The sequence below is a fragment of the Eretmochelys imbricata genome, chromosome 2, assembly GCF_965152235.1.
Source record: "Eretmochelys imbricata isolate rEreImb1 chromosome 2, rEreImb1.hap1, whole genome shotgun sequence".
NCBI lineage: Eukaryota > Metazoa > Chordata > Testudines > Cheloniidae > Eretmochelys > Eretmochelys imbricata.
In genome coordinates, this window is record NC_135573.1 from 21,420,337 (window position 1) to 21,446,946 (window position 26,610).

The window sequence follows — 26,610 nt, forward strand, 5'->3', positions numbered from 1 at the left end:
TGTGCTGGCTGATTATATTAGATCTGGGATTTTATCTTTGGTTTCAATATAGTTTTGAGAAATTCTCACCTGATATGTGGATTAGCACATCGGTGGGCCTGGAATAGGGCCCCTGTGCTGTGCTCCTGAAGTATGGTCCCTATCGCCTCCCAGTGGCGCCGGAGAAAGCAGCAGTTCTGAGCCTCGGCTGGCCCCCTCCCAGCTATCAAGTAGGAGCAAAAATAATCTCCAGCCCCACAGAAAACATTTGAACTAGGAATAAAGCAACAGGAAAACCAGACCAGATTCAGCTTGGTGAAAATAGGTGTCACTCCATTGATGTCAAGTGAGTTTCATCCATTTATACCAGGCTTGAATTCAATCCCTTTCATATAAAAGCTCCTGTAACTTTCATATGAGAATTGTGCAGGTAGATTCTGTTACCTCTGGGCAAATGTATATGAATGAAAGTACCAACTCACTTATTTTTTGTATTACCTATATTTATAACTATAGCCTGGAAAGCCTCTTTTCACTCAGTTTAGATGCCCCTAGGGTTTTGGATTAGAAGGACCCTTTGAAGGATCAACAAAGCAATATCCCACTGGAGGCAAATTAATATATGACATTCCTGTTTGTACCTAGGTGTAGATAAACATATGACAAACTGGCCATTTTGGGTCCCTGCCTGAAAAGTAGAAAAGACAAGCACACAGAAACCATGCTCTAACCTTTATAGCAATTGGGTTATTACAAATTAGCAAAAAGTTGTGATGTTCTTCTAAGGAGAACTACTCCCTAAAGGCAAAATTCTGTGCTCAGTTACACCTGCTTAATTTTACTGAAGGCAATGTGTAAGTTCTTTGAGACGGGAATGCTCACTTACTATAGGTTTGTACGGTTCCTAGCACAATGGGGCCCTGACCTCCTGGAGACCCCCTAGGCTCTACCACTATGCAAATTAACATTTACATGGGTGTAACTGAGAGCAGAACTGTCCTTTATAATTGTTTAGCTTTAGATCACTTTTCTAATAGCTGCAGAGTTGGGCTGAAGTCTTCGGAAGCCTCTATGGGCCAGATTTGTAAAAAGATTTAGATGCCTAAAGATGAAGATGAGCATCTCACAACGTTTTTCAAAAGCACCAACGTGCCAGTGGTGACTTAGGTGGCTTGGGCTAGCTTCACTTGAGGAACTTAAGAACTGCAATGCTCAAGGCTTGTCTACACTTACCGCACTGCAGCAGCACGGCTGCACGGGTGCAGCTGCGCCATTGTAGTGCTTAGTGAAGGTGCTATCTACACGGATGAGAGAGAGTTTCTCCCATCAACATAGCACTGTCTACACTGGGACTTAAACTGGTATAACTGTGTCACTCAGGGGTAATCCACACCCCTGAGCGATGTAGTTATACTGCCATAAGGCCAGGGTTCAGCATTACAGCACTTACCTTTTAGGTGCCCAGTAGAATTCACTACCCTGAATTAGGTGCCCCGGCTCCTTGTCTGATGCATGGAAAGTGTTAGGCTTCTGAGGGTAGGTCTACACAGCACTTAGAGGTGTGACTGCAGTTCAAGTAGGTGTACCCAAAATAGCTTTGAATTTAGTATGTATGCAGGGTAGTGTTGGACAAATTTCCTGGTGCCCTATGCAGCTGTGTGCTGCTCCAGCCCCTGCTCCACCTCTTCCCCATGGCCCCTGCCCCTGCTCCACCCCCACCCCCATTCCCACTCCCATTCCACCCCTTCCCCAAAGCCCCCACCCTGCTCCACCCCTACTCCCCTGAGGAGTGCAGCGGGGCCAGACCTGCACTCACAGGAGGCGGGAAGTGCAGCGACCCAGCCCCAGCTGTGCTACCAGTGAGTGCTGGGGGGCGGTTCCCCCCTGCCCACCAAGCCAGCCCCGCCACCCCCTCCGCGGAGGCCTGCTCCCCCCATGCAAGGAGGCTGCATATGGCCCCAGAATAGCTAGGGACAGCCCTGTCGGGAGGCTAGCCCATGCTGCTGCTGTAGCTACACTGCTATTGTTACTCAAGCTAGTTTTGATCTAAGGTTTTAACTAGATCAAAGCTAGGTTCAGGGTATGCCTACGTGAGCTACAATCAGATCTCCTAATTGTGCTAACCACTAAGCTGCATAGTCAATCTCTCTGGCCCAGTGAATATGACCCAGTCTCTGCGCCAATGAATATTTGACTAGTTCATACAAAGTGGAACAGCTTTATCAGAAGCAATTGAGAGAAGTCTTTCCCCCTCTAAATACCCTGCAGTGCAGTAGTTAGGGCATGTGCCTAGCAGCTGGGAAACACAAGTACAAGTCCCTAGTTAACTCTCAGGGAGAATGGGGATTTGAACGTGGGTCTCCCATGTCCTGGATGAGGGCTCTAACCCACTGAGCTATTGAGTGCCGAGGGCAACTCTAGCTCTGCCTTGGCAGTGTTTTTTCCAGGGCCCAATTCAATAGGCATGCTCTTAGGCGGCCTCTGAGCATGCCCACTGGATCAGGTGAGGTAGGCAGAACAGCCAGCTTGTGAATCCTTCCTTAGCTTAGGTGGGAGCCGAAGTGCACAGTGGTATCAGGACTGAGGTGGCTGTGCACATGCCCAGCAGAAGCAATTTAAGTGCCTAAGGGACTTTCCCAGTGGAAACTGAGGTGCCTAGGGACTTCAGGTGCCTACAGGGTTAGGCGGCAGCTGATCAATGGTTTTGTGAATGGCAGTGGTGCCCAAACGTTGGACTTAAGCACTGACGTCCACCAGAAAAATCTAGGTCTGTAAATCCCCCTAGCGAATCTAGCCCCTAGGCACTTTTGAAAATCCCAGTAGGTCCTTACCTGCCATTTTAGGCACCTAAATACCTTTAACAATCTGCTTCCAAATACCTATGGTTCCTTGACTTTCAGCCTCCTAAGTCATTTTTGAAAATGGGACATAGGCTCCTAAGTCACTTACATGCTTTTGAATATTTTCCCCTTTATACATAGAGATACTTGGCTCAACTTCCAAATATAACATCTTTAACAGAAAAGCATTTAGTTCCTTAATAATGCAATATAGAGTCAGATTATGATATTCTTACTCTAGCCACCACCAGCCTCAAAACACACACCACTGATTGTTGTCCCTTGAAAGTTTGGTCTAGCACAGGTTGGATTTAAAGAATAAGCTAATTGTAATAAGATTTAAAACAATTATTTGCATACATATTTGTCTGCAGGGACTATGCTTTCAAATTCCAATATTTTTAACAGAACATATGGCTATTTATACCAGAAACTAAGAGACATATTGCCAACATCAGCCATCGAAATAACCTTTCAGTGTTAGAAAGGTGGTGTGCAACTTCATATCAAGCACTGGATTCATTCCATCTTCTTGATGTGGACATGTGAAAGATGTGCTCTGAAACACAGTTAAGTTGGAGTCATTCCTTACTGTTTGGAGTCATGGAGTTGATTCTCTCTCTTTATAAGTGCTAGACTGTGTAAGCTCACTACAGAGACCAGTTCTTAATACAGTGATGATGGTCAATAAATAACAAATAATACACAGCACTATTAGGCAAAGTGCTAAAATTCTACAATTTGGATTTCCTTTAATGGGAACTATAGATGCTCATCAGGTGCTCAGGAATTAGACCCACAGCCCGCCAAGCTCCCCACTCCCCTGGAGTTATTTCTTGCTGCTGCCAAGCTCCCCTCACCCGCCACCCCCCGCCCCAGCGCACTGTGTCCCTGCTCCTCTGCCTTCCTCCAGGCACTTCCTGCCACCAAACAGCTGTTTGGCGGCACTTAGTGCTTTCCAGGAAGGGGGGGGGAGGAGCATGGAGCCGCACGCTTAGGGGAGGCGGTGAAGAAAAGGCGGGGCCAGAGCGGGGATTTGGGGAAGGGGTTGGGATGGGGGCGGTGAAGGGGTGGGAAGAAGTGGGGCCTCATGGAAGGTGTGGGGTGTGGGCGGGGCTGGGGGCAAAGCGGGGAGCTTTTGTATCTTTATATGTAAAGGTGTCTGTGATGTGGCCCTCAGACCAATGTACTAGTCCTCATGTGGCCCTCGTGGTGATTTGCATTTGAGATCCCTGAATTAGACCCATAGTAAATGTCTCATATGTACTTATTTAATGGGATCAAATGTGGATGTTTTTATTCCATTTTTGCTTAGGTCTAACTCAGGCAAAATTCTCATGGAAGTCACAGGACAGTCTACCTAAAATGAAGATTGAGTAAGAGTTTCAGAATTTGGCCCCTTCTGTCTGAGCAACCACTTTCTCATGTTCTGTGTGGCTCTCATGCACGCTGGGTGTTTCCTTGGTCTCACAATAATACTCAGCACTTATCTATTCCTTCCATTCTAGGATTTCAAAGAGCTTTACCAAAGCTTCAGATAACACAGCTGGGTAGTAGGGAAGTACTATTATCCCTATTTTACGGATGGGGAAACTGAGGCACAGAGAGCACAACTTTTGTTTTCTATATGCAAAAAATATTTTATTAATACTCAAGGATAGCCATGAACAGAGTGCGTGACTTAACACACATGTAAATGTGTTTACATGGATGAAACATACCATACGATGTTTAGCTGGAATCACACCTTTTTTCCCCAAGACACTGTATGTTGCAAAATTCAGTTTCTACGACCTGTGTTATGCAGAAGCTCAGACTAGAGGATCATGACTGAAAATCTACAAATGTATTAATATTGTTTTGATTTGAATCCCTCAACAATAAGAAAACAAACCTATTAAATTAAATACCTGTAGCATATAGTGTGCAAGGCAGATCTGAGAGGCAGTGTGCATAGGGCACTGGACCAAGATTCTTGGGTTCTATTTTTAGCTCAGTCAGTGGCCTGCTGTGTGACCTTGGGCAGGTCACTGTGCCCCTGTTCTATGTAGATTGCCTTTTACTCTCTCTCTCTCTCTGCATGTGTGTTGTTTTTTTACAGTGGCTAGCACACTCTAGATGCTATTATAGATAAATATGTGGATTTTTTTTAAATCTGTTACATCCAGAATCTTCCCCCGATGTCCTTGCAGTGCTATCATTAAAAAACACAGCATTTTCTTCCTTTGCTCGTGGAGCATATTGCACAGACCTTTTTGCCCATTCTTCATTCCGACACATACATTTTGTAAAACGTGCTGGATAATACTTAGAAGTGAAGTACATGTGAAGGGATGGATGGGTTATAGACTGGTGTGGTCAGAAGTTTTATTATACCAAGAAATTACTCAAAGCAAGTTATGAAATCCAGCTAATTCTTTATTTTAATGTAGCACCCTGGAGGTTGTCCGTATGATTCTTTAAAGACTTTCAATCAGGTGTCTGCAACTATGATGCAAAGCACATGCAGAGCATGATCAAAAGAGGTGGCATATTATTTCATTGTTTGTAATGAGCGGGGCACAGTCTTAAGATTCTGAAACCTTTGTCCCTTTGGGCTTAAATCATATCTGTACTGACTGTGGATAATAACTGGAGGATGCTTCCTAGTTCTCTGGTAATAACTTTATCCAGGGATAAATAAACTCTGAGGTTGAAGGAACAATAGTATAAAAGGACGGTTGACAGGGGGAATGATGTGAGGGGGTGGCACAGTCTTCACACCTTTTCAGATGGAACCTTTGCTCCCCCCTGCTTCCTACAGTGCTGCTGCCAATTATTGGAAGGAGTTTGGATTTTGAAAAGAGCCTTGTCTCAGACCTGTCAGTGGGTGCACATTGCATGGGAGTTACAGCTAAATGTGGAGAGGTGTTGAGCACTTGCTAGTTCCTGCTGTCTTCCCTGGGAGTCACTGGGGCTCAGCAGCCATTAGGATTTAGGGCCCTGATTAAGGAAAGCAGTTGAGCATATTCTCAAATTCATCCCTAGTCAGGAAGTCACTTAAGTTCATGCTTAAAATTAAGCACATGCTTAAGTGCTTTCCTGAATAGTGATGCTTTTCTGAGTCAGGGCTTAAGGCCTGATCCAGAGTCAATGGAAAGGATCCTATTGACAGCAGCAGGCTTTGGATCAAGCCCTTAGTGACATCAACAAATGCAGAAGTGAGATTCTGTGCTGGGTAGTGTACACACCCCGCAGCCTAGACAAAGGGGATGTTATAGTGGTTTTAAATAATCTTTGCGCTCTCCTGAGCCTCAGAGTTACTCAGAGTCTCTGTAAAGCTCGTGCTGTGACCTTGTCCTGCCACACTCCTCACATCCCCACCCCTGACCCTGGCATTGCCCCATACACCAAGGCTTTGTAGGAGGTGCTCAGAAGGCAGCCTTTTACAGCTATGTTCCACAGTGCCTACATCTGGGGAATCCTTTTGTGCCATTCTGGCCCTTTTTCCTAGTGGAAAGGGGCTGAAGTGGGAGCCCAAAATGCAGAGACAGCTATCAGTCAGTACCTTCCTGCAAGACCCCTTCCCAAGGCTGGGAGGTGGAGCCTGGGTGGGTGGGATCCAGCAGCTGTGGCTTGCAGGGGAATGGACCAAACCGCTGCGGATGCAGGGGAGGGACCATTCGGGAAGCAGACCAATCAGGCCTCTTTCTGAGTTGCAGCTTGTCTGCTCTGCAAAAACCCGGGACATTTCCTGTTATTTGAAAAACCTGGACAGAGAAAGGAAACTCAAAAAAGAGGCAATGTCTGGGAAAACCCGGACAAATGGTAAGTCTACCTGATAGAGCGATCATTTTGTGAAAAGTGTTCACCCACAGGTGATAAGGGTTTTGTCTTTTATCATTTTCCTGTGTGAATTCATTTGAGAGCATAATTATTATAATATTATATAATATAATATTATATTATAATTATTATCTGGTTTCACCCACATAATTGTTATTGGGGTATTTAATGCACTGGATGAGGTACACCGCATGTTGTGATAGGCATGTGTAGAACACATGGATCTTGAAAGGTGTGCTCTGGGGGGTGTTGATCATTGTAGCAGTGGAGATATGACCGCAGGTTTTGCAACTGCCTCAAACATTCACAAGACCATGGGCAACCCTCAGATATCCACCCCAAACACATAGCCAAATTCATCCATTTCATCCTCAACCATAACAATTTTACCTACAACAATAAACACTTTGTACAAACCACAGGAACAGCCATGGATTCTAGTATGGTTCCTCAATATGTCAAAATCTTCATGGGCCACCTTGACGAAGAATTTCTGGACAAATGCACCACGAAACCAATGATATACCTGAGATACATCCATGATATTTTCATAGGATTGCCAACTTTCTGAGTGCAGAAAACTGAACACCCTTGCCCCACCTCCTGCCCCACCCCAGCCCTGCTCCTTCTCCTTCACCCCACCCCCCACTCCCTCCATTCCCCCTCCGTCCGGTGCTGCTTGCCCTTACTCACTCATTTTCACTGGGCTGGGGCAGGGGGCTTACAATATGTGCTAACTTCTTATGCTAAACAATCTGTTATATCTGGCATTCTGCTGTGACGCTGGGAGTTCCTTTTCCAGACCTGAAGAACAGCTCTATGTGGCCTGAAAGCTTGTCTCTCTCACCAACAGAAGTTGGTCCAATAAAAGATATTATCTCACACACCTTGTCATGGTAAAATATGTATATTTAAAATCTCTTCTGTAGCTTTTTTTACATGTTATATGCTTGAGGGAGGAAATCTGCAACAAGGGTCAATTTGTGTCAATCTTTTATGGCAGGAGCCTTTTGTTATGTCCTGATGGTTTGATGATAAAATACTCTTCCGAATACAATTTAGATTGCTAAGTCAACACCACTTTTTCATGCACAGCTTTAAAGTTTATCTATTTCAAGCAGCTTTTGGTGCTTAGCTAATTTTTTTGTTGGCGTATAAAGAGCTCTGGATCTTGGACAATGAGCAATACATGCAATACAAGCAATACCTCTTTTAATTTAAACAGCAAATTTTATAGAATTTCACATCGTTTCTCATTGTTAGAAAGACTTGAAACATTAGATTAACAAAATGATGAAAACATTTGTATAATAGGGAACCCCCAATTTGGAGGGAGAAACATGGCAGCTATTTAATTATTATCATTTATATTTGTGTGCCCTCAAACTGCATTGCTCCCTCGAAACTGGATACATTTCAGAGTCAACGCGTAGCGGAGCGGGGCGGGGCGGGGCGGGGGGGGCATTCAGATTTCTCATTTAGCCCTGCTTCCTCCATGCAGATAAATGTTGGGGTGTAGAGACAGCAGGGCAAGCTGTGATGCCAGGAGCCCTGTGCCTGCTAGGCATTTTCCCTCATGTGGTCTGTGTAATGGTAGGGCAGGAGAGCTGGGACTCCCACAGATTTTTGGATCAGACTGTTTGAATGAATTATAAAGGGTGAAGATTAAAGTCCAAATTAGCGAGGTATTTCTCTGTAGTTATAAACCCCCGCCCCGCCATCCTGTCTTAAATTATGCAGCAACAGTGTCATCAGGGTTACCATATATACCTGCTCTTACTGGTCTATAGATGACGGTGAGCAGGAATAGCACTTAGACCCAGATCCACAAAGATAGGTAGATGAAGCCCAGATCTAAATACTTAAGTCCCAGTTTTAGACACCACTGTGACCCGCCACACTCCCTTTTTTAGCCCAGCTCTTTATCCACCTTGGATAAATATGTAGAGTCACTGAGCCAGAGAAAGCCTGTGAGAGGGACTCTACAGGATTGTTGACTTAGGCATCACAGAGAAGGGAGAAGGAGAAGATGGTGGAGTGGCCTGTCTGTGTCTTCAGTTTATGCAAATGAAAGGGGATGGCTGCTTTGCACCGCTTTGCTTTGAGAGGCAGCCTACGGAAGGGAGCCACGGAGGGCAGACTCGAGAGCCAGGTTCTGCTCATATGGGGCTTCTGGTAGTGCTCTCTGTCTCGTGAAGGCCAAATTGTAGCAACGAGCAGTTAGAGGACAATGTGTTAGAATGGCCTGTGACTGGCCGGGGGTATGCTAGTTAAAACTATGCTTTCGGGGATCATCTCTCTAGTCGGTGACTGGAGAAGGGTGGCTGTGAAAAGCTGGTCTTGCTAGCCACAATGAGGAGTTATAGGTGTTTCTTTCCAAAAATAAAAGTAGCAGAGAGTGCTGTTCTATAACAGCTGCATTTTTCTGCTGTAAAAGAGTGTCTTGCTCTTTCTGAGAAACGTGGGGGAAAGAAACATAGTCTGAGTGGCTAGCTCTGAGCTTGTTTTGCTGGGTGTGAAAAAGAGCTCCTGTATAGTTCTTTAAATCGGTCCTGTTTGTGGGTTATAAGTGAAAAGCTGTGACAAGCTGATCTTGCTAGCCACAACGAGGAGCTGCAGTGTTTTCTTCTGAGCATGAAAATGGCGGAGAGTGCTGTTCTATGGCAGCTGCTTTCTGCTGTAGAAGAGTGTCTTGCTCTTCCTGAGAAGAGCAGGGGAAAGGTGCACAGTCTGAGTGGTTAGTTTTGTGCTTGTTTTGTTTTGGGGGAGAACAAAGCTTGGGTGTGGTTCTTAGGAGCTGTGCTATTTGTGGGTTTGGTGTGCTGAACCCCAGCAGTGAAGCCCCATGTCCGGTTTCAGTTGCTCTCATGATGGGGCTGCTCTTTTCCAAAGACTTTAGAGAAGGGTTTTCTTTGGGTAGGTACTGTGTTTTTGCTATGTCTTTGCTCCCAATCTTTGTAGTCAGTAGATTTACCATAAAACAATTGTCTTTTCTCTCTTGCTTATTCTGCTTTATCTTCAGAGCCATTTTTGTTCCTCCCTTAAGTCTGACAGTTCCTTTCCCAATGGTGTCTGTCAGTTGTCCTGCACACTGGGATGAATGGATGATGCTTCCCTATTAACACCACCGGAGTCACTGATGCTTGGGAAGATTTTGTCTGTTCCCGCCTGGCATTTTTTAGAACAGGAGGACTGTAGCCTGTATGCCCACCATTCCTGCTCTCTGAGGAACATAGAACACACCATCAACTCTAGGTGACACACTGCCAAGCAGCTTTCTTCCAGACTGTGATGCTGTATGGCATGTGAGTGACCAGTTATAATATTATTGATACCAATTTTACAAAATTGCAATGAATCTTACAAGATATGCCATTTTCAGCATAGGCTTCCCTAGACAACACAGGTCATACAGATGAATAGCAATTTGAAATGTTGGCAGGGTTTCTCTGGACTCTGGTCTGGTTCAAAGGAAAGCCTATGGCTATGTACACTTGCTTTTAAGTCTGAGTTGTTAGTTTTTGGTTTGTCTTGCTGGGTGTGAAAAAGAGCTTGGGTGTGATGATTTTGAGCTGTGCTATCTGTGGGTTTTAAATGAAGTGTTTTATCTGCTTTTAGTTGCCATGTGTTTGGGTAGTATTTTTCCACAGGGTTTAGACCAAGGCTTTCTTTATGTCTGTAGTGTGTTTCCATTATGTCTCTGCGCTTAAGGGATTTACTTTAAGAACAGCCATATTGGGTCAGATCAAGGGTCCATCTAGCCTCGTATTCTGTCTTTCGATAGTGGCCAATGATCAATGCTTCAGAGGGAATGAACAGAACAGGTAATCATCAAGTGATCCATACCTTGGCTCCTACTCCCAGGTTCTGGAAAACAGGGGCTTGGGACGCCATCCCCACCCATCCTGGTTAATAGCCATTGATGGACCTACCCTCCATGAATTTTTCTAGTTCTTTTTGGAGCCCTGTTATAGTCTTGGGGCATGGCTACACTTGCGAGTTAGAGCGCATTAAAGCAGCCCTGGGTGCCCTAACTCACGACACATCCACACTGGCAAGGCACATAAGGCACCCGGATTCTGCGGCTCGAGTGCTCCTGGTAATCCACCCCGGCGAGTGGAATAACGTTTGATGTGCCCCCGCTGGAGCACCGCAGTGCCAGTGTGGACGCTCTGGTCTGTTGAGCTCTGATCAGCCTCCAGAAGTGTCCCACAATGCCTGTTCTAGCCACTCTGGTCATCACTTTGAACTCTACTGCCCTGCCCTCAGGTGACCAACCATCAGACCTGCCCTTTAAATTCTCTGGGAATTTTGAAAATCCCCTTCCAGGCATAGAATGCTTCAGAGAATCTTTCCAGGTGACCGTGCCTCCACGCACCAGGCAATCCCCAGTATGGAGCAATGGTGAGATGCTGGACCTCATCAGTGTCTGGAGGGAGGAAGCTGTCCAGTCCTAGCTGCGCTCCAGCCATAGGAATTACGATACCTTCTGGCAGATATCAAGGGACATGCTGGAAAGGGGCCATGACCGGGACGCACTGCAGTTCCGGATTAAAGTGAAGGAGCTGCGGAATGCCTACTGCAAAGCCCACAAGGCAAAGAGCCGCTCCGGTGCTGCCCCTGCGACCTGCCATTTGTACAAAGAGCTGGACGTGATACTTGGGAGCGACCCCACCTCCACTCCGAGGACCACCATGGACACTTCAGAGCCCAGTTCAACGAGGCATGGGGAGGAGGAGGAAAACGGGAGCAAGGGTGCTAAGCGAGGAAGACACGCCAGAATCCCTAGAAGCATGCAGCCAGGAGCTGTTCTCAAGCCAGAAGGAAGGTAGCCAGTCGTGGCTGCTGGTGCTTGGGGAAGAACAAACACCAGAGGAGGTTCCCGGTAAGCGGCTTTTATTTTGGGAAGGAAGTTATTTGGTGCGGGCTCTTGGGGCGAGGAGGGTTGGGGCTGCATGCATGCCTAGATGCGGAATAGGGCGTTGATGTGCTCTCTCACATCGCAGTAATTGGCCTCAGTGATCTCTTCAAAGGTCTCATCCAGAACTTGGGCAATGCGCTTGCACAGGTTTCTTGGGAGAGCCACTGTGGTCCTTGTCTCAGTCAGGCTAACATGTCCGCGCCATTGTGTTGTGGGGAGTGGGAGGACCATTGCTGCACACAGGCAAGCTGCATATGGGCCAGGGAGGAAGCCGCATTGTAGTAGAAGACCCTCCCTTGCTTCCCAGGTCACCCTCAGCAGCGAGATATCTTCCAGGATGAACTCCTGTAGAAAATGTGGGGAGAGTGTTCAGTGTAGGGGCCTCCTGCAGCTGTTGGCTCTCCCCAAGGCACAGAAACCCAGAGGATAGCACAGCCATGAAACAATCAGTCCCCCTTGACCCAGTGCTTACTCACCATTTTGGGGCTCCCATGGGTTTTGTGCACTCGCTTTGGGATGGGCAAATTATGCTATTGTGTAGACTGTGCTTGCCCTTAAGTATGGGGGAATCATTTCTCTGTCTGGTGTGAACAATGCAGCCTCTGTTAAGTGTTGCATTTTGCCTTTAGAGATGCAACCTTGAGATCTCAGCCATCCATGTTATCACCAGCCGAAAGACTCCAAAGAATTAGGAAGAGGCCATGTAGAAGCAAAGAAGACATGCTGCATGAAGTAATGCAGCAGTCCCTTAACGAGAATCTAAAAATGCAGGAGTGGAGGGAGAGTGAAAGGAAGATCTGCCAGCAGAATGAGGAGCACCAGCACAAAAGTGCAGAGCTCCGGCAGCAAAGCATCATGGAGCGCCAAGCGGACTTGAGCCAGGCGCTCGTACCCATGCAGGTGGAGCACTACTGTGCCTGCCCCCCACTGCAGACCTTGTCCCAAAACTCTTTCCCTTGTGCCCCCATGTCACCTCCACCCCACTTTCCCCAACATCCGGGTTCTTATCGCCACCAGCTGCCTCCAACACCTGTAGCTTCACCACCCAGTCCTGAAAACTACAACCCTGACCCTCTGCATTCAACCCCCATCGCCATGCAGTGTAGCCACCCTGAAGTGCAGCACGCATTGCGCAGCACTCCAGACAGGAAGGCTGAGTACGATAACAGGACATACACAAATCTGTGATTGTACCGTTCCCCACCCCACCCCCTTGCCCTTTCTGTTTCCCAAGTGGTTGTGTTTCTTTTAAATAAATTAATTTTCTTTTCAATAAATGGATTTTTTGGCTTTGAAAATATTCTTTATTATTGCATAAAGTAAAAGATACCTTAGCCCAGGAAAGAAACAGGCACTGCAAGTCAGCATAGCAAACACAGATTCCTACTAACATTGGAACCACTGTTCTTCACTCCTGTGCAGGGCACCAAACATTACTGGTGGCTTTCAGCCTCAAATTGCTCTCTCAAGGCATCCCTAATCCTTGCAGCCCCGTGCTGGGCCCCTCTAATAGCCCTGCTCTTTGGCTGTTCAAATTCAGCCTCCAGGAGTTGAACCTCCGAGTTCCATGCCTGAGTGAATCTTTCACCCTTCCCTTCACAAATGTTATGGAGGGTACAGCACGCGGCAGTCATTCTGCACCAGCTCAGCCTATTGTTGAACCGCTCCTTGCTACTGTCAAGGCTCCCTGTGTAGGGTTTCGTGAGCCATGGCATTAAAGGGTAAGCGGGGTCTCCAAGGATCACAATAGGCATTTTTGACTTCCCCTACGGTGATCTTCTGGTCTGGGAAAAAAGCCCTGGTTTGCAGCTTCCTGAACAGGCCAGTGTTCCAAAAGATGCGTGCGTCATGCACCTTTCTGGGCCAGCCTGTGTTAATGTCAATGAAACGCCCACTGTGATCCACAAGCACCTGGAGAACCATAGGGAAATACCCCTTCCGATTAATGTACTCAGAGGCTAGGTGGGCTGGTGCCAGAATTGGAATATGCATTCCCATCTACGGCCTCTCCGCAGTTAGGGAAACCCATTTGTGCAAAGCCAGCCACAATGTCATGCACGCTGCCCAGAGTCACGGTTCTTGTGAGCAAGATGTGATTAATGGCCCTGCAAACTTGCATCAACACGATTCCAAAGGTCGCCTTTCCCACTCCAAACTGGTTAGTGACCGATCGGTAGCTGTCTGGAGTTGCCAGCTTCCAGATTGCAATAGCCACCCACTTCTCCACCGGCAGGGCATATCTCAATCTCGTGTCCTTGTGCCGCAGTGTGGGGGCGAGTTCATCACACAGTTCCATGACAGTGGTTTTTCTCATCCAAAAGTTGTGCAGCCACTGCTCGTCATCCCAGACTTGCATGACGATGTGATCCCGCCACTCAGTGCTTGTTTTCCGAGCCCAGAAGCAGCATGCCATGGTGGTGAGCATGTCCATGAATGCCACAAGCAATTTCGTGTCGTGTGCGTTACTCAAGTCGATATCATCGTTGGAGTCCTCACCGTCAGTTTGGATCTTTAGGAATAACTCAACTGCCAAACATGACGTGCTGATGAGACTCATCAGCAGACTCCTCAGCAGTTCGGGCTCCATTCCCGCAGACCGAAAGGGAAGACAGAGTGCGCAGTACAAAAAACGTTGAAAGATGGCACCAAATGTGGACGGAAGCACAGGGATTGCTGGGATGTGAACTGATGCATCACGGGGCATTGGGATAGGACCCAGAGTGCCCCGCAGCCCCCACTCCCTTCCCACAAGCCACAGCACCAGAATGGGAAGAGGTGCTCTGTAGGATAGCTGACCATAATGCGCCCCTCCCAATGCCGCTGCAAGTGCTGCAAATGTGGCCATGCCAGTGCGCTTGCAGCTGTCAGTGTGGACAGACGGCAGCGCTTTCCCTACTACGCTCTCTGAAGGCGGGTTTAATTCAAAGCGCTCTACATCTGTAAGTGTAGCCATGCCCTTGGCCTTCACAACATCCTCTGGCAGAGTACCACAGGTTGACTGTGCATTGTGTGAAGAAATACTTCCTTTTGTTTCTTTTAAAACTGCTGTCTATTAATTTCATTTGGTGATACCTAGTTCTTGTGTTATGAGGAGTAAATAACACTTCCTTATTTACTTTCTCCACGCCAGTCATGATTTTATAGACCTCTATCATATCCCCCCTTAATCGTCTCTTTTCCAAGCTGAAAAGTCCCAGTCTTATTAATCTCGCCTCATATGGCAACCATTCCATACCCCTTATCATTTTTGTTGCCCTTTTCTGAACCTTTTGCAATTCCAATATATCTTTTTTGAGATGGGGCACCCCCATCTGCACGCAGTATTCAAGATGGGGGCATGTCGTGGATTTATATAGAGGCAATATGATATTTTCTGTCTTATTATCTATTCCTTTCTTAATGATTCCCAACATTCTGTTTGCTTTTTTGACTGCTGCTGCACATTGAGTGGATGTTTTCAGAGAACTATCCACAGTGACTCCAAGATCTCTTTCTTGAGTGGTAACTGCTAATTTAGACCCCATCATTTTATATGTAAGTAACCCTTCTGCCAGGCCAAGTTGATAGCAGCAAGGGCCAGGTTCAGTACACAGGGGTTCCCTCTCATCAAAGCAAATGCAAAACTGGCTCAAGCCCCCCACAGTGACCTGGGAAAATCCTACACACCCCCTGGGCGCCTCAAAGAGGCAATACTTCCCCTTTCGCAAGCACAGGGTCTCGGTGTAGCAGAGAATCTTTAATAACATGAAGTAAACGACATCAGCATTAAATTGGGGAAACACCACAACTAGTGTTCATTAACCAAACCATGAGCAAAGACCCACCCCAGCAAATTCGGCTACATCCTTTCCCTCGGGTTCTTGAGTCCCACAACCCAAACGTCTCTTGAGTCCAGCAATCCAAAAAATCACCCAAAGTCCAAAACGTCCAGCCCCAGAGTTCAAAAGTTCATCTGCAGAGTGTTACTCCCCAGTCTGGCTAAAAATGTGCCTGTGCGGGGAGGGGAAGAGGTAAGGTGCACCTTACATGACCTGAAGCTGACTGCCCCACAGCTCGACAGGGCTCTGCTCCACCCGCCATCTCACAGACACTCCACCAGCCTATCCATGAACAGCACCACTGCACGCTAGATCTTCCGGCTCCCCACTACTTGACACAGTGCTCAGTGATTTCAGCTCATAGTAGTGGGAGCCTTAGTACTGATGTACCATAAGGCCAAAGTGAATTCAGCATAGCACCTGTAGCAAGACTCTTAATAGACCCAAAATTAGCTCTGACATTCCACAGTGGAGAGAGACATAGGTGCAATTGGTGTTTCATGCTCTCACAAAAGGGCCCACCCCACCAGGTACTGATGCCTGTCTCAAACCTCTCTCAATTCACAGACTTTTGGAACCCATGTCCCTTGCCTAGCGAGTGCTACTTAGTTGATGGTGAGTACCTCCATCATAACAAAAGGCCAAGTACAGTTCCACTGTCCTTGATTCCCATAATCAGGGTAATAACAATTTATTCTTCCTACCCCAATAACAGAGACACTGGGGATCCCACAGCAGCCAAAGTGACCATTTGGGCAGCTATGGCCTCATTCTAGGCGGGATGAGTGTGCCTATGCAAATGAGATCGGCCCCTGAAGTTCTTTTGCACAACTTGCCACACCTCACCACCAGATGTCAGGGTGGAGCTCATCCTGACTCTGCTTACATGTATAGTGGGATTATAGTGTTCATAACTATTTCTGTTCCTCCACTAAGTCTGACAGTTACTGTCCCCATGGCACTTGTTGATTGTCCTCCACGCGGAGAAGAATGGATGATGCTTCTCTAAAGCACCACTGGAGCCACTGCTGCCTGGGAAGATTTTGTCTGTTCCCACGTGGCATTGTGGAGATCAGGAGAACAGAGGCCAGTAGTCCCATGATTCATGTAGTCTTTTCTCCCTGCCCCCAGGCCTCCCCCGCCCCCCACCCCGGTTCACTGGCCCAGTGTGAGGTTGTTCAAGATAGGGGAAGCCTGCCTTGCGACTTTTTACACAACCTTGGGAAACTTGGTCTCAGGCTCCTTTTGTGCTCTGCATTGTGTGTCACCTCAGACCACACCCACTCAGACAAACCACCAGGAACAAGGCTTTATTCTGTAAAGATCATAGAACAGGATTACACTCCAGCAGCCTCTTCACTGCTTGCCTGCCACTTGCTCCTAGCTCAGTCAGTGCTGAAACCTGCTGTAGGGACAGAGGGTACATCCTGGGAGGAATCAGGAAGTTCTCCCAAAATGCCACAGTTTGTAGTCCACAACTTGTAGTTCCCAGGGCTGCTGTTGAAGCGCTGTTGAAGCACTCTCTGAGAAGCCTTGTACACCTCACTCTAGGTTACATGCTGCTGGGCGACTTTCTTCAAGGCAAATAGCAATTAGACATTTTGACGGGGGTTAGCCGGACTCTGGTCTGGTTCAAAGGAAAGCCTTTGACTCTGTATCCTAGATTTAATTAGTGGTTCTGCATTTTCAGTTTTTATTTGTTAAAAAATATCTGGGAATTTTTCAGTGTTTATTTTCCAAATATTAAAACCAAGATGAAATCATCTTAAAAATTAAAAAAAAAATTAAAAATCGGGAAAAATCAGGGGGGGAATAAAAATAAAAATATTTTGTAATATGTACATTTTACTACAGTATAACTGAAACCTTTTTTAAATGCACAAAGGTGCATTTTGTCTCTCTCAGAGCTAGCAGTTTTTCCAGAAATCCTGGTTTGCGTACGCTCGCATAATTTTCTTTAAAGGATCTCATTCATGTTGAGCTTCATCCTGGCTTGGAGGTAGTCCAACTTGGAAAATATGCACTCTGCATCAGCAGATCTGGGGATACACTCAAAGCTCACCGTGCCACTTTGCTGAAGTTGGGAAGTGTGTCTTGATGACTGTTCCAAAAAGCCAGCACATCCAGTTTTGCATTGTCAGGGTTAGGCAAGTTCGTGGAAGTAGTAAATTCCCCTTTCAGATTTGAAAGTTCAATTTTAGTGGAAAATAGTTGAACCACTCTGGCATAACAGTCATAGTCTGCTGCAAATTTCACCTTCGGGAAGGGGGTAAAACACCTGGATAATATCCCAAAAAGGATATTCAGTACCAAACACATCTGAGTTTAGGTTACGCGTCACGGTCGTCTCCCATTTCTCGCTGAGCATTGCATTTGATGGAGCTGCAAACCTCTCTGGAAGACATAGTGGAGTACAAGCTGTGCTCAGAGAAAAGTGTAACCCTAATCTCTCCTATACACACTGCAGAGGCATCTACTCCAACTAGCATTAATATGAGTTGCAGACTCTTCAAAAAACATTAAAAAGCCATACATGTAATGGCTTTGTTATACTCTTTTTTTCAGCAAGAATCCAAAAGGTTGGAACATCTTGGAAAAAAAATAGAAGATACACTGGAACTGAAGTTCAAATTAGTCCAACCTGGGAAAACCTGCTGGCTTTCTCATGACAAATCTTTGGCTGTTGTCTTAAAATTACTGCACCCGCTATTACTGGCTTTGGAAAGTATCTGCCAACATAGGACAGATCTAAGTAGTGCAGCTACCAGACTACTTTTGTTACTGAGTTCAGAGAAGACTATCGCCATTCTCTCTCTTCTAAGTCTACTGTTGAAACCACTTGGGTCATTAATGCCATACAGGAATCTGCTACAACAGTAGTAGATCTTTGTCCAACAATAGAAGCTACCCTTGGATCAATCAGAGAGATATCCACTGAAAACATACTTGAAGAAGCAAAGACTTCAGTCCAGAAGTTGACTAAAGAAGGCACTTATATTGAATCCTTAAGTGAAGAGGACAAGAAGTGTTTGTTAAGCCAGCTGAAAAAGTACACAGACTTGATTCTTACAATTCAATAATAGCGATTTCTGGATTCTACTCAACCTCCACGTAGTTTTTACAGATGCCTGCCTTATAAAACACCTACAGTTGAGTGGAGTGAGGCACTACCAGCAATGGGACTGCCATGTGATCAGGACAGAATAGAGAATTTTGAACACAGAGTGGAATATCATACGACGAACAAATGAAGATTTAACTTCAACTTCTTCTTTATCATCACTAGAGGTTCGACCCAATTGTTATGCTGTGTTTCCTGGGATGAAAGAAGTAGGAATTCATCTCTTTCTAGTCCCAGTCACAGCAGCTACAGTTGAGCAACACATTCTTTTTCCTCATTGAATAGAATTTTGTGTTCTGAAAGAACTCAACTTCTTCCTGATCATGAGCATATCATGAAGGACTGGAAGTAATGGACATACAAGAAGCCACCAAAGATGAACGCATTGCATTCAAGAAGTTAATTAACAGAGCTGTGCAAATTACAACAAGAAACCAAGAAGCCTGTAGATGTAGTGCTTCATAGTAGCCTTGAGTAGCCAATTTTAATTTCTGTGATGATTTAAAAACATGAGTTAAATGTAATAAAATGGTCGTGAAACATTTTTCAGTTTTTACTATGGTGCCATACAGCCCAGCTGCGCTCTCGTGGTCTCACCCCTCATCGGCCCTCACCCCCTGTAGATTGGAACACCCCATAATTTCAATTCCTGGGTAAAACACTGTCTTTGTGCCCAGTAAAAAGAAAAGGAGTACTTGTGATACCTTAGAAATGAACAAATTTATTTGAGCATAAGATTTTGTGAGCTACAGTTCACTTCATCAGATGCATTCAGTGCAAAATACAGTTGGGAGATTTACATACACAGAGAACATGAAACAATGGGTGTTACCATACACACTGTAACAAGAGAGTGATCACTTAAGGTGAGCTATTGCCAGCAGGAGAGCGGGGTGGGGGGGGCAGCCTTTTGTAGTGATAATCAAGGTGGGCCATTTCCAGCAGTTGACAAGAACATCTGAGGAACAGTGGGGAGTGGAGGGGGGGAATAAACATGGGGAAATAGTTTTACTTTGTGTAATGACCCATCCACTCCCAGTCTCTATTTAAGCCTAAGTTAATTGTATCCAGTTTGCTAATTAATTCCAATTCAGCAGTCTCTCATTGGAGTCTGTTTTTGAAGTTTTTTTGTTGAAGAATTGCAACTTTTAGGTCTGTAATCGAGTGACCAAAGAGAGTGAAGTGTTCTCCAACTGGTTTTCGAATGTTATAATTCTTGACATCTGATTTGTGCCCATTTATTCTTTTATGTAGAGACTGTCCAGTTTGACCAATGTACACGGCAGAGAGGCATTGCTGGCACATGATGGCATATATTGCATTGGTACATGTGCAGGTGAACAAGCCTCTGTTAGTGTGGCTGATGTGATTAGGCCCTATGATGGTGTCCCCTGAATAGATATGTGGACACAGTTGGCAACGGGCTTTGTTGCAAGGATAGGTTCCTGGGTTAGTGGTTCTGTTGTGTGGTGTATGGTTGCTGGTGAGTATTTGCTTCAGGTTGGGGGGCTGTCTGGAAGCAACCCACCACCTCTCAGCTCTTCTAATCGATCCAGGTTTGTTGTAGAAAAAGGACTTTTATACACAGAAACTCTTTCTGGTGGACACCAGGAAGACTGGCATCCTCAGAGACAGTTGGTAATTCCAACTAAGTACCCGGTAAAGCTATTAAGCTTAGCCCACGATCATCCTAGTGGCCATGCTGGGGTGAACAGAACCAAAGACCATTTGGAAAAATCATTCCATTGGGAGGGAATGGGCAAGGATGTTTCTACCTATGTCCGGTCTTGTGAGTGTGCCAAAGAGTGGGAAAACCCCAAGACCAGGTAAAAGCCCCTCTCCAGCCACTCCCCATCATTGAGGTTCCATTTCATAGAATCATAGAATATCAGGGTTGGAAGGGACCTCAGGAGGTCATCTAGTCCAACCCCCTGCTCAAAGCAGGACCAATCCCCAAATAAATCATCCCAGACAGGGCTTTGTCAAGCCTGACCTTAAAAACTTCTAAGGAAGGAGATTCCACCACGTCCCTAGGTAACTCATTCCAGTATTTCAACACCTTCCCAGTGAAAAAGTTTTTCCTAATATCCAACCTAAACCTCCCCCACTGCAACTTGAGACCATTACTTCTTGTTCTGTCATCTGCTACCACTGAGAACAGTCTAGATCCATCCTCTTTGGAACCTCTTTTCAGGTAGTTGAAAGCAGCTATCAAATCCCCCCTCATTCTTCTCTTCCGCAGACTAAACAATCCCAGTTCCCTCAGCCTCTCCTCATAAGTCATGTGTTCCAGTCCCCTAATCATTTTTGTTGCCCTCCGCTGGACTCTCTCCAATTTTTCCACATCCTTCTTGTAGTGTGGGGCCCAAAACTGGACACAGTACTCCAGATGAGGCCTCACCGATGTCGAATAGAGGGGAACGATCACGTCCCTCGATCTGCTCGCTATGCCACTACTTATACATCCCAAAATGCCATTGGCCTTCTTGGTAACAACAGCACACTGTTGACTCATATCCAGCTTCTTGTCCACTGTAACCCTTAGGTCCTTTTCTGCAGAACTGCTGCCGAGCAATTCGGTCCCTAGTCTGTAGCGGTGCATGGGATTCTTCCGTCCTAAGTGCAGGACTCTGCACTTGTCCTTGTTGAACCTCATCAGATTTCTTTTGGCCCAATCCTCCAATTTGTCTAGGTCTCTCTGTATCCTATCCCTACCCTTCAGTGTATCTACCTCTCCTCCCAGTTTAGTGTCATCTGCAAACTTGCTGAGGGTGCAATCCACACCATCCTCCAGATCATTAAGGAAGATATTGAACAAAACCGGCCCCAGAACCGACCCTGGGGCACTCCACTTGATACCGGCTGCCAACTAGACATGGAGCCATTGATCACTACCCATTGAGCCCGACAATCTAGCCAACTTTCTATCCACCTTATAGTCCATTCATCCAGCCCATACTTGTTTATCTTGCTGGCAAGAATACTGTGAGAGTATCCATGTCAAAAGCTTTGCTAAAGTCAAGGAACAACATGTCCACTACTTTCCCCTCATCCACAGAGCCAGTTATCTCGTCATAGAAGGCAATTAGATTCGTCAGGCATGACTTGCCCTTGGTGAATCCATGCTGTCTGTTCCTGATCGCTTTCCTCTCCTCTAAGTGCTTCAGAATTGATTCCTTGAGGACCTGCTCCATGATTTTTTCAGGGACTGAGGTGAGGCTGACTGGCCTGTAGTTCCCAGGATCCTTCTTCTTCCCTTTTTTAAAGATGGGCACTACATTAGCCTTTTTCCAGTCATCCGGGACCTCCCCCAGTCGCCATGAGTTTTCAAAGATAATGGCCAATGGCTCTGCAATCACATCCATCATCTCCTTTAGCACTCTCGGATGCAGCGCATCCAGCCCCATGGACTTGTGCTCATCCTGCTTTTCTAAATAGTCCCGAACCACTTCCTCAGCAAGTAGCTGTGGATATTCTGGGTCCTTTTCCGAAAAAGACACTCAGGGGAAAGCAGTACATACTGACTTTCATGGATTTTGCCACCCCATGGCCAGAAGCTGTAACTCTAAGCAATACTAGGGATAAAAGTGTGTATTAGGCATTCATGGACATTTTTGCCAGGGTAGGTTGACCCTCCGACATCCTCTCAGATGCAGGAACTATGGAAAGCCTTTGGGAAGCTCATGGGGTGAATCACTTGGTTGCCACCCCTTATCATCATCAACCAAATGGCCTGGTGGAGAAGTTTAATGGAACTTTGGGGGCCATGATGCGTAAATTTGTAAATGAGCACTCCAATGATTGGGACCTAGTGTTGCAGCAGTTGCTCTTTGCCTACAGAGCTGTACCCCATCCCAGTTTAGGGTTTTCACCATTTGAACTTGTATATGGCCACGAGGTTAAGGGGCCATTACATTTGGTGAAGCAGCAATGGGAGGGGTTTACACCTTCTCCAGGAACTAACATTCTGGACTTTGTAACCAACCTACAAAACACCCTCCGAACCTCTTTAGCCCTTGCTAAAGAAAACCTAAAGGATACTCAAAAAGAGCAAAAAGCCTGGTATGATAAACATGCCAGAGAGCGTTCCTTCAAAGTAGGGGACCAGGTCATGGTCTTAAAGGCTCTCCAGGCCCATAAAATTGAAGCATCATGGGAAGAGCCATTCACGGTCCAAGAGCACCTGGGAGCTGTTAATTATCTCATAGCATTCCCCACCTCCAACCGAAAGCCTAAGGTGTACCATATTAATTCTCTAAAGCCCTTTTATTCCAGAGAATTAAAGGTTTGTCAGTTTACAGCCCATGGAGGAGATGACGCTGAGTGGCCTGAAGGTGTCTATTATGAAGAGAAAAATGATGGTGGCATGGAAGAGGTTAACCTCTCCTTGACTCTTGAGCGTATGCAGCGACAGCAGATCAAGGAGCTGTGCACTAGCTATGTGCCGACGTTCTCAGCCACCCCAGAACTGACTGAATGGGCATACCACTCCATTGACACAGGTAATGCTCACCCAATTAGAGCCCAACCTTACTGGGTGTCTCCTCAAGCTAAAACTGCTATAGAACGGGAGATCCAGGATATGCTATAGATGGGTGTAATCCGCCCCTCTGGCAGTGCATGGGCATCTCCAGTGGTTCTAGTTCCCAAACCAGATGGGGAGATACGTTTTTGCATGGACTACCGTCAGCTAAATGCTGTGACTCTCCCAGACAACTATCCAATGCCACGCACAGAAGAACTATTGGAGAAACTGGGACAGGTCCAGTTCATCTCTACCTTGGACTTAACCAAGGGGTACTGACAGGTACCGCTAGATGAATCCGCCAAGGAAAGGTCAGCCTTCACCACACATGTCGGGCTGTATGAATTTAATGTGCTCCCTTTCGGGCTACGGAATGCACCTGCCACCTTCCAAAGACTTGTAGATGGTCTCCTAGAGGGATTAAGAGAATATGCAGTCACCTACCTTGACGTTGTGCCCATATTTTTGGATTCCTGGAACACCTGGAACATCTACAAAAAGTCTTCGAGAGTATAAGGGAGGCAGGACTAACTGTTAAGGCTAAGAAGTGTCAAATAGGCCTAAACAGAGTGACTTACCTTGGACACCAGGTGGGTCAAGGAACTATCAACCCCCTACAGGCCAAAGTGGATGCTATCCAAAAGTGGCCTGTCCCAAAGTCAAAGAAACAGGTCCAATCCTTCTTAGGTTTGGCCGGATATTACGGGCGATTTGTAGCACAATACAGCCAAATCGCCACCCCACTGACAGACCTAACCAAAAAGAAACAGCCAAATGCCGTTCAGTGGACTGAAGAGTGTCAGAAGGTCTTTAACCAGCTTAAAGCGACACTCATGTCTGACCTGTGCTAAGGGCCCCAGACTTTGACAAACCGTTCCTAGTAACCACAGATGCATCCGAGCGTGGTGTGGGAGCAGTCTTAATGCAGGAAGGACCAAATCAAGAGTTCCATCCTGTCGTGTTTCTCAGCAAGAAGCTGTCTGAGAGGGAAAGCCACTGGTCAATCAGTGAAAAGAAATGTTACGCCATTGTCTATGCTCTGGAAAAGCTATGCCCATATCTTTGGGGATGGCGTTGCCACCTGCAAACCGACCATGCTGCGCTACAGTGGCTTCATACTGCCAAGGGAAATAACAAAAAACTTATTCGGTGGAGTTTAGCTCTCCAAGATTTTGATTTCAACATACAACACATTTCAGGAGCTTCTAACAAAGTGGCTGATGCACTCTCCTGTGAAAGTTTCCCAGAATCAACTGGTTAAAATCGTCCTTGAGATGTGGAAAATATTGTTAGTCTTTATACGGTTGGAAGTGTATTTAGAGGTGCATGTGTCTTATTAATTCTGTTTTCTCCTCGAGCTCCAGGAAGAAATAACAGACCGTGTTTTCACCTTATCTGTGATGGGGGGGGGGAATGTCATAAAAATAAAGGGAAGGGTAACCACCTTTCTGTATACAGTGCTATAAAATCCCTCCTGACCAGAGGCAAAACCCTTTCACCTGTAAAGGATTAAGAAGCTAAGATACCCTTGCTGGCACTTGACCAAAATGACCAATGAGGAGACAAGATACTTTCAAAACTGGAGGTGGGAAAACAAAGGGTCTGTCTGTGTGATGCTTTTGCTGGGAACTGATCAGGAATGCAGACTCAGAACTTCTGTAAAGTTAGTAAGTAATCTAGCTAGAAATGCGTTGGATTTCCTTTTGTTTAATGGCTGGTAAAATAAGCTGTGCTGGATGGAATGTATATTCCTGTTTTTGAGTCTTTTTGTAACTTACGGTTTTGTCTAGAGGGATTCTCTATGTTTTGAATCTGATTACCCTGTAAGGTATTTACCATCCTGATTTTACAGAGGTGATTCTTTTACCTTTTCTTTAATTAAAATTCTTCTTTTAAGAATCTGATTGTTTTTTCATTGTTCTTAAGATCCAAGGGTTTGGGTCTGTGTTCACCTGTACAAATTGGTGAGGATTTTTATCAAGCCTACCACAGGAAAGGGGGTGTAGGGTTTGGGGGGATATTTTGGGGGAAGATGTCTCCAAGTGGTCTCTTTCCCTGTTCTTTGTTTAACACGCTTGGTGGTGGCAGCATAGGGTTCAAAGACAAGGCAAAGTTTGTACCTTGGGGAAGTTTTTAACCTTAGCTGGTAAAAATAAGCTTAGGGGGTGTTTCATGCAGGACCCCACATCTGTACCCTAGAGTTCAGAGTGGGGAAGGAACCTTGACATGGTGGCAGATGGGATCATTTAGAGATCATTTTGAGATCATTTTGAACCAGAAGCACAGCAGAATTTTAAAAGGTTTTGTAAAAGAGGATTGCAGCTGTAGATTCTGTGTCTCTGCCTGGGGGACAGGGCAGCAGGCATAACAAAGGATTTTTCTGTAAGCTGAGAATTGCTATCAGAGAACACAGGTATCACGTTACAGCACAGCAAAATTTTACAAGCCAGGTTTTTTGGTTTTGTTTTGTGGTTTTCTTTTTAACTCTCCAGTATAATGTTAGTTAAAAACAGAGAGGCTAGGATGACAGAAACCAAGGTACAACACAAACTGGAGTTAACCAGACTGGAGGCAGCGAAAGAGGCAGAAAAAGCCCAAGAAGCTGCCCACCAGAGAGCTATGGAGGCAGCGAAAGAGGCAGAAAAAGCCCAGGAGGCTGCCCACAGGAGAGCTATGGAGGCAAGGGAAAAAGAACTGGAGGAGAAGGAAAAAGAGAGGAAGCATGCACTGGAGATGGAGAAGGCAAAGTTTGTACCTTGGGGAAGTTTTTAACCTAAGCTGGTAAGAATAAGCTTAGGGGGTCTTTCATGCAGGTCCCCACATCTGTACCCTAGAGTTCAGAGTGGGGGAGGAACCTTGACAACAGTATTTTGAATAATAAAGACAAATATATGATACGGCACAACTGGGAAGCTGTTTCCAAACACAATTTCTCCATACATCTATTTACACCAGTCCATGATGAAAACCCACATTTCTTGCCACACAGTGCACCTGACCCCATTTCATACACAGTCATCTCACCCATAATTAAAAATCATAACAATCAACCCCACCATTCATTGCCTACAGTGACAGTACCTTATTTACTGTTTACTTTGTTGTACAAACACATTCATAAATGTACTATCATCCCTCTTCTATTGGTCCATGCAAGGCCATAATGGATAAAGCATCCCTGATTTCCGTTAGCTGGATCCATTCTTCTCCAGCTGTGACAGGTGCCCTTTCTGGCTGAGTATACCGGTTCAGTAATCCATTACTGTCATAGCTCGACTCAGGGGAAAATGGCTCACCTTTGGCTTCATAAAGATTGTGAGAGCACAGCAAGCTACGATAATGCAGACAGCAATGACAACACTGGAGTCCAAACAGTTCTGTAAACAGCACCAGTGGGATTTCTATCTGCCAAACATACGTTCAACCAGGATTCTACGCTGACTGAGGGTATAATTAAACCTTCTTTTGGCAGGTCCTCTGAGATCAGAAGATTTCATAAGCCAAGGCAAAAGGGGGGGCACAAGCTCCCTTAGAATAACAGTGGAGCAGTAACTCCAGTTGTCATTTGGTGGGAAGGGTGT

At 45.9% G+C, this 26,610-nt stretch overlaps 1 non-coding gene and 1 pseudogene across 1 annotated transcript; both read left to right on the plus strand.

Annotated features, from left to right (window-relative positions):
• Window positions 1–8,916: 8,916 nt before the first annotated feature.
• LOC144261703 (small nucleolar RNA U3) lies at window positions 8,917–9,134 on the plus strand. The gene has a single exon (XR_013345399.1). It is a non-coding gene; the product is annotated as a small nucleolar RNA U3 (small nucleolar RNA).
• Window positions 9,135–9,185: 51 nt separating this feature from the next.
• On the plus strand, window positions 9,186–9,383 carry LOC144261704 (small nucleolar RNA U3; annotated as a pseudogene).
• The last annotated feature ends 17,227 nt before the right edge of the window (window positions 9,384–26,610 follow it).